This window comes from Phodopus roborovskii, unplaced genomic scaffold (genome assembly GCF_943737965.1).
Source record: "Phodopus roborovskii unplaced genomic scaffold, PHOROB, whole genome shotgun sequence".
Lineage (NCBI taxonomy): Eukaryota > Metazoa > Chordata > Mammalia > Rodentia > Cricetidae > Phodopus > Phodopus roborovskii.
In genome coordinates this window covers 803,795-812,065 of record NW_026126727.1, presented here as the reverse complement: position 1 = coordinate 812,065, position 8,271 = coordinate 803,795, and positions in this window count along the sequence as shown.

Here is an 8,271-nt window from a genome sequence, read left to right as displayed (position 1 = left end):
ATCTCTTTCTGTGTGCCTCTCTTTGATTCTTTGTCTTTGTTTCTTGCTGTGTCTCTCTATCTCTGCCTCTCTATTTTTTTCTTTCTCGCTCTCACACACATACCCCTTCTGTCATGAGTTTCACATAGTGGGAATCTGTCACAGTTTGTCTTCACATGTAGCTATTGGAAATCCATCTCCTACTTACCCCTGACCACAAATCATTAAAGCTAGTGTGAAGACCACCGAATTAGTTTTTATGTGTTGGTGCTAAAAAGTTGTCTCTAGAGTGTGTGAGTAACACATCTCACAACTGACATGGAGTAAGTCAACTTCTTTCATCTGTGCTGTTTTCTTCCTCCCCTAATATACACAGGATGCAGATATTTTGTTGCTGTTGTTACACCCCCTTTCCATGGATTCCTGTCTACTCAGAAGAAATATGACATTCTGTGGCCCCACTGGGCGCTTGTCATTGAAAGAGCCCCATTTGCCTGCATCCTGGAGCCCTGTGGCTCATCTCTCATCTTCTCTCCCTTCGTACACTTTATCTTCCTCCAGCCACACTGTTCTTCCAGGCTGTGGTGAGTGAGAAGAAAAGCAGGATTGAGTCAATTAGATCTATGGTCACCTTTCTGTTGAACTTGTGGCTACATCTAACCTAGTCCATTTCTAAAAATGGTCATGCCCCTGTCCACCACACAGGATTGATTGGGGAATAGCATATCATACTAATGATAAAATGTTCAGTACAGCACCTGATACGTTGTAAGCCCTACAAAAAGAAGTCCCAGGAATAAGGGACCAATTAATCAGGAGAGGGGTCCATGGGTGGGAAAGCAACATTAGATTCTAGAACAAGTGAACTTTCTCTTTCACAACCAGGTCTTAAGCTGCACACCTCTCTACATTGAAGTGCAGTACAGTCTTTTAATATTCAGTTTGGAGATCTTTAGTCTTAACTGACAATTAGCCACCCAAACCTTCTGATCAGCCCACTCCTCAGCCCAAGACCCTACCTACTCTATTCTAGAGGCCAGATCTATAAGGATTTAGTCCTTTTTAGCAGAATTGGTCTGATTGCCTCTTGTGGCCCCACTCCAACCTCTGCAGATTGTTGCTTAGCAGTGGGGCCCACTTAATAAGGAATTATGGGATCCCAGACCTTGGTAGTAACACTGGCCCACTTACTTCCTAGTCTCAGTGCACCTCTAGGAGCCTAACAGCTCTGCTAACTTTGTTTTTGCCTTTTAAGCAGAAATACCAGGCTGTGTTGCCAACAGAAAAGACCATTGTTCCTGCTGGGCGCCTTACCTTCATATTACCTTATGCCCACCTCGCTGCTTGGATTAAGGAATTCTCGGGGATTCTCAAGTTGATGAATGCATGGATTTTAGACCAGATGCCTTCAAATGTAATTGGAGTTTTATTAAAGGCATACTACCTTCAAATCACATCCTCAACCATAAGCCCTGCCTTCTTTTGAACAACGCTGACTGGCTTTGTAAACCCTCTCAAACAGTATCAGAAACTACAGAGAATGTTACAAAATTATTGAAAACAATGAATAAGTAGTGAGCACATCTTAACTACTGGTCCAGATCAGTGGCTGAAAGGAGTGTTAGAAGTAGTACTGACATGTTGACTTGCTGTCACTGTGGAGGAGACTAGAAGTCTCATGAATCCCCAAGGGGGGGGTCTCCATCAGGTGGTCAGAAGTCTCTGGCTACAACCCTTGAACCCCAAGACTGTGGAGGTGGAAGAAAAAAATAGGTTTGTGGTGAATGATGATGCCTCATCAGGTCCAGTCCATGCAGTGTCTTCCCCCATAATCTGCTGTGCTGTCATCAGGGTCTGCTCATTACTGAGCTAGGAACCTTAAATAAACACAATTGTACAGGGTAATGGGAAGAAGCTTCTGTCCTTTTCCCTCTGTAGATGATACAATGATTAGAACCAAGGTATACCCTGCCGCAGTGTGTGTGTGTGTGTGTGTGTGTGTGTGTGTGTGTGTGTGTGTAACAGGATTTAGAATCACTCATCCAATCTTCAGATTTTTCCTCTGTGAGATCTGTCTACCTTCATGGCTCCTCTTTGGAAACTTGGACAGAATTTGTTTTGCTTGGGCCCCACACCTGGCATCTCTGAGGAACTACCTGGGCTCTGCTGGAGAACCAATCCTCAGTGACTACCTTGGTGAAATGAAAACTCTTTAGTAGGCTATTTTCACATGCCTTAAAATATCTCAAAATATCTCAGTCCTGGGGCAGCAGAAACCTTTGATCCCAGCATTCAGGAGGCACAGGCAGGTGGATTTGTGTGAGTTCCAGGCCAACCTGTTCTATAAATCTACACAGAAAATCCCTGTCTTGAAAAAAAAAGTTCTTGGTTGAAAACCCTTCCTGGAAAATTCCAAACTCCAGCATTCTGTCCCTTCCTAGTGTCCCTTCTCTTGGAGAAAGGTGCAGAGGATTGGGTGCAGATTAAGCATCCTTGACCTGTGACCACTTGCACTGGTGAAGACAGGTCTATATTTAGGTAAGTAACAGCAGGCCATGCTGCACTAGCAAGGACCAGGCTGAAGCCAGGTGATAAGGTGCTAGCCTGGTATACCCAAAGACCTGGATTACATCTGTGTCCTCACAAAAAGAAACAAACAATGCACCAGACTATGAACAAAAGAAATTCATGTCAGTATAAAGTCAGCACCCTTTTCATGTGTCCCATGTGTGTTAAGAGCTTAATTCTTAATCCTTGCTGCATCCCAGAAGTGATCAACCATCCCCACTTCATCTTTGGGTAGAATCAGTTGTAGTGGTATATCAGTTCAAGATGTGTTACATTCATTTATGCTGTGGAATATTTCCTTAATGATGAAAAGATATATTGTGTTCTTTTATGTTGCATTTGCTAAACTCTGTGAATCCCTGTTACTTTGCCTGTCTAAAATGCCTGACTGGCCTAATAAAGAACAGCCAACAACTTGGAGTAAGAATAGGTGGGGCTAGTGTGCGGACATATTAAATAGAGGAAAGAAGAGACAAGGGAGGAGTGAGTAAGTGAGGAGAGGAAGACAGCAAGTGCCAGTAACCCAGCCATGCAGCCAGCCTTGAAATAAGAAGGAACGAAAGGTATATAGAAAAGAGACAGGTAAAAGCTGGGTTGTTATGAACATTTTTCCCACTGGCCTGGTCAAAGAGCCATGCCAGCCCCAAATAACGCATAGAGATGCTATATTAAATATAAAGTTGTTAGTCTGTTACTAGAATTTCTTATTGGCTATCTCTATCATAAATATTAACCCATTTCAACCAATCTAAGTATTTCCACATTGTTTTATCTTACCGGAGAGAGGTGCTAGCATTCTACCCTGTTAGTCCTACATCTTGAAAACTTCTCCTCCCTCTCCCCAAAACCTCCTTATCCCCTAGTCCCGCCTACCTTGCTTTTCTATTAGCCAACAGTACTTTATTCATTAGCCAATACGAGAAACATATTTACAGAATAACATCTCCTATCACTGGGTGGCCCCCAAAAAGTAAAAAAAAAAAAAAAAAAGACCACTACCTTCAGCCCTGCTCACAAAGCATTTCAGCTGGGGAGTCAGCATTTAAACCTCAGAAGTTTTGCTCTACAGTGGACACCCTCAATCATCATGCTGCCCCATCTCCAAAAACATAAGATGTAATCAAGAAAACTTTTATTTTCAGTTCTGGGGTTCAAACTCAGGGATTTGAATGTGCTAGGCTGATGATCTGTAACGCCACACTCCCACTCCCACACCAAACACAGACATCCTCAACTATCTTAATTTGGCAACTTGGAGGGGAGTTTGAACTTAACCTGAGTTTAAGTCATCTGAGTCCTCACTGTAACCAGTGTGTCCTTCCTACTACCCCAACAGTGAGGATACAAACCATTCCTTCTGGTCTAAGGAGCCAGGCTCTGCTGTTAGGGTCCTGTACAGGGGGCACATTTTTCCCTTCTGAAGGTCCATTCATTTTCTGTCAGGAGATACAGTGGTACTGGATCCTGGAGCAACCCATGCTCACTAAAGAAGGACACAGGCGACCCCATGTGCCCATTCCTGCCCCTGGTGCTGTGGAGGGCCCACAAGGTGAAGAGAACACCCTGGACCTTCCCAAAAAAAAAAAAAAAAAAAAACTCTTCCAACCCTAAAGTCCAGAGTCTTAACCCTTGCAACCATTTTTCCAGGGGATATCTGCAAGGGCCTGTAGCCCACTCTGCCATCTGTCCCTAAACTTTCCATCCCCAAAGCCATGCTATGTGATGTCAGAGAAAATGTCATTTCCTCTAGTGAAACTCCAACCCTGCAGTAACTCACTACTCAAGGTAGAACTGCAGGGGACACAACAGTGCCAAGTAGACCACTCAATGTTCTCTAATTTTTTTTTTGTTAGTTGCCCACCACCCCCCCACCATCCTCCACGGTGGCTCACGAGGTAAGGAGAAATACAGGGAATGTCCTTCCACTGTTCTTCCTTTGGGGAACAGCCTGTCTGGGGAACTGGCTTTCTGTGGTGCTGCTGTTATTTGGAGCAGTGTGTTTCCATGAAGAGCAGCAATGAACGGGCTTCCAGTCACTGAATCCTGGATTGAGACATATTGAGCCATTCAGCCTCTGGCAAGCCTGGAAACCTTCCAGTCATGTCCACTCTGTTCCTTAAACATGTGACCTGAGCGGCAAGTGCAGCTCAACACTAATTTGTCAACCATTAAAACACTGTGAGGTGAGGGGTTTCATTTGTTTGTTTTTAGCTTTTAAACTCGGTTGTGAGATTATCGGGGTGAAGGTTCTAAATGACTATATCATGTCACAGAGTCAAAAGTTTGAAGACCCCTGCCAGGCCATGGTGATGATAAGAATTGTGAGCCATTTCCTCCCCCTTTCCTTATTTTGTTAAAAAAAATGTAGATTTTAGGTCTCAGAAGGTGTTTGCTGCTGTCTGAAGACCTGAGTTTGATACCTGGAATCTGCCAAGTAGAAGGCAAGAACTGACTTGTGCAGACTTTGCTAAGACCTCCACACATGTGCTACGATGCAGGGATGCCCACATATACACACACAAAATCAATAAATGTTAATATAGGCATCTTGTATGTTGACCTGAAAAGGAGGCCACACCCCTTTGAGTGTGATTTCAGGCAGAGGGAAACTGAAAGAGAGGAGCTTGAGGCATTGCTTTTCTTTGCATGCTCTGGTCAGCTGATTCAGTAGGAAGAGGGGGGAAACTCCCTGGCAGTTCTTTGCATTTTTATGTGTAATTGTCCCCAATAAACACCATTGGGTCTAGTGATATAATTACATCATCACCTTCATGTAAATACTCTATAAAAAGTCACTGAGGTCTTGGTAAATATTTCCCTTGAGCTAAACCTTGGTCATGCATATAGGGATATCTGGTATCCACAGTTTAGCCAAGAGAGAAGCCAGGAGAAGGAAGGGACATCCTTGGCAATGCTTCACAAGGCTTTTCTGGCCATGAGCCATTACTAGGTTGCTATAACAAGATATGAGAAAGCCTTGATGCCACCTTCCTTCCACACACCCACATACTCACACACACACTCACACACTTACATGCACATAGTCCCACTCATACATATACACATTTTCCCTCTTTCCAGAAACCCAGCCCTTCTCCACACCAAAACAGCTCCTCAACTTACATTATTCTCCCTTGGTCCACTATGTCTGCCAACTAAAAGGAATGACCATCCATCTCCCCAGGTGGTCCCTTTCCAACCCTGCTACCTGAATTGAGAAGATGTGAAGGGACCACCCATCACTTTCCCTGCAAATATGCAAATTTCACCCCAATCTCCAGTAACTCAGTCCCTATAATCCACCAGATGCAAGCAAATTTTGTAGCAATTTCTCAACCACTGTGGTGTATTCCACTATTCTTGGACTGTGGCCTTGTCTGGCAATAGACATGAATGAGAAGAGTTTTGTAACAGCCTTTGTTTTCCCAGTAGAAGACTTCTACAACAAAACACAACATCTTGTTGAGTAGGGAGCTCGTGCAAACTACTGTAGACAAGGTTGCCATTGTGTGTGTTGGGGAATATGGGTAGGTATAAAAAGAAGTCTCTGGTGGTGCTGAGGCCCTTCTTCCACCTTTGCACTAGCTGTGACAGCTTTGCTTCTTTCTGTTTTCTAGTGAGCTTTAAAAAGAACACACTTTATGTTATATGTAGCAAAATGGTTTAACAGATAAATAACACTGTAAGATGTTGGGACTATATGATTTTGGGGCTTTTGGGTTTTTGTTTTGTTTTTGTTTTTTCTAGACAAGGTTTCTCTGTGTAGCTCTGGCTGTCCTGGTACATACTCTGTAAACAAGGCTAGTGTCAAACTCAGAGATCCACTTGTCTTCTTAGTACTGGGATCAACGGGGTGTGAGCCAACATGCCAGGTCTGATTAGGGTCTTGAACAGAAAGGAATGGGAACACTTTAAATTACGAAGCCTCTCTGCCCAAAACAAGTTTTTAAAAATAGATAACTTTTTCTTAGTGTGTCAGTGTAAAATAGATCACTTTTTCTTAGTGATTCAGTGTGACAAATATATTCGATTACTTGTCACATCTAATTTCCAGTGTATTAATGGTCAATGGGACTTTTACAAGCAAAAAAAAAAAAAAAAAAAACCACTAAAAGCAAACAAAACCCCCTAACTTTAACATTTATGCCTCAAAGGAAGAACAGATGTTGACTTCTTTTGGAGGTAAAAGTGGTTCTTACTTAAACACTCAGAAAATTAAATCTGCCATAAGGCAAAACAAAACAACGATGATATAGTAGAACCTAGGAAAAATAGTTTTATATCCCTTTCTATGACTGCTGACTTTTGCCACTAATCTATTTATTGAGGAATGAGCCTATGAAAATTAATTCTATGTATTAATTGTTGTGGGGTATTGACTAGAGAAGAACACTCAGACATGCGTTTAAGCCAATAGAAAGTCTTTATCACCTGGTTGGCAACTACACTGGGTGTTCAGGATCCTGGTGTAGCACTGAGCCTTTTAGGGATGAGTTTTAAGTACAAAAATCATGTCCTGGGTTGACATACTTCAGTTAACAAGAACAGTTAGCCAGTAGTATTACTTCAAAAGCCAAAAAGCAAGGTTCTTTGATGCTTCCCTTTTAGGGCAGAAGGATTCCTTATGCAGTTATTAGGGTCAAAGGCCTATTACTAACCCTAACCCCAATATTTTACTTAACCCTCTAACCATGACCCTATCCCTCAAACTGTAACACCAACACCTAAACCTAAGCATAGCCATTAACCCTAAGCCTGAGCCATAATCCTAATCCTTCAATGATAAAGGGGCCTCTAACCCAAATACTAGGCCCTAACTCTAATGCTAGCCACAAACCCTAACCACAACACTTTAACCCTAACCCTGAGTTCTTATCCTAACCAAAACCCTCTAACACTAACCCCTAACACTTGCCTAACCCTAACCATAACCCTCTAACTCTGTAAACTAACCCTAACCCCTAACCATCACCTAACCTTATCTATTAAGGCCTATGTAACTTAACAGCCACTTATAGCTGGATACTGCTCTTTACTTTGAAGGGCCTGGGAGACTTTTGTTTGTTTTTCTTAAAACTGCTATTTCTTTTCACAGAGAGTGGCTGTGCTCTCTAATTTCTTGCCATGCCTACTTACACTTACCACAGATACTTGTGTGGACACACACACAAACACACACACACACACACACACACACACACACACCTTCTTTTTCACAAGCCAATCTAAAACCACTACTTTTTCTACTCCCAGAACAGACTAGTCAGTATTACTAATAATTCCATGAGTAACAAGGATGACAATCAAAACTACCTGCTGTCTTAGTTGACAAACACCTGTCCCACCATTTCAAAAGAAAGCTCCTACAGGGCAGGTCCCAGTGTCAGTCAGAAAGGATACTCTGCAACCGGTTGAACTACCTGCAGGCTGTGCTGTGTGTTCCAGGTCCCTAGCTTCAGTGAAGTGTCATCTATGTCATGATGGGCTTTGGTTATTCATATGTCTTTGAATCATATCCACTCCTATATGTTACTCCTGGAGCACATTCCTAAAAGTAACGCCAATAAAACTCATCGGTTCACCAAAATGGTCTTTGTCATTAACCATTATTCTTTGGTCTGTTGTGGGTTCCCTATATAGAGTGAGGTGACTTGTGTGTTGCATTTCAGAAACAGTCTTGTCACAAAATACAAGTTAACAACTGAGGCTAACAAAGGCAGAAGC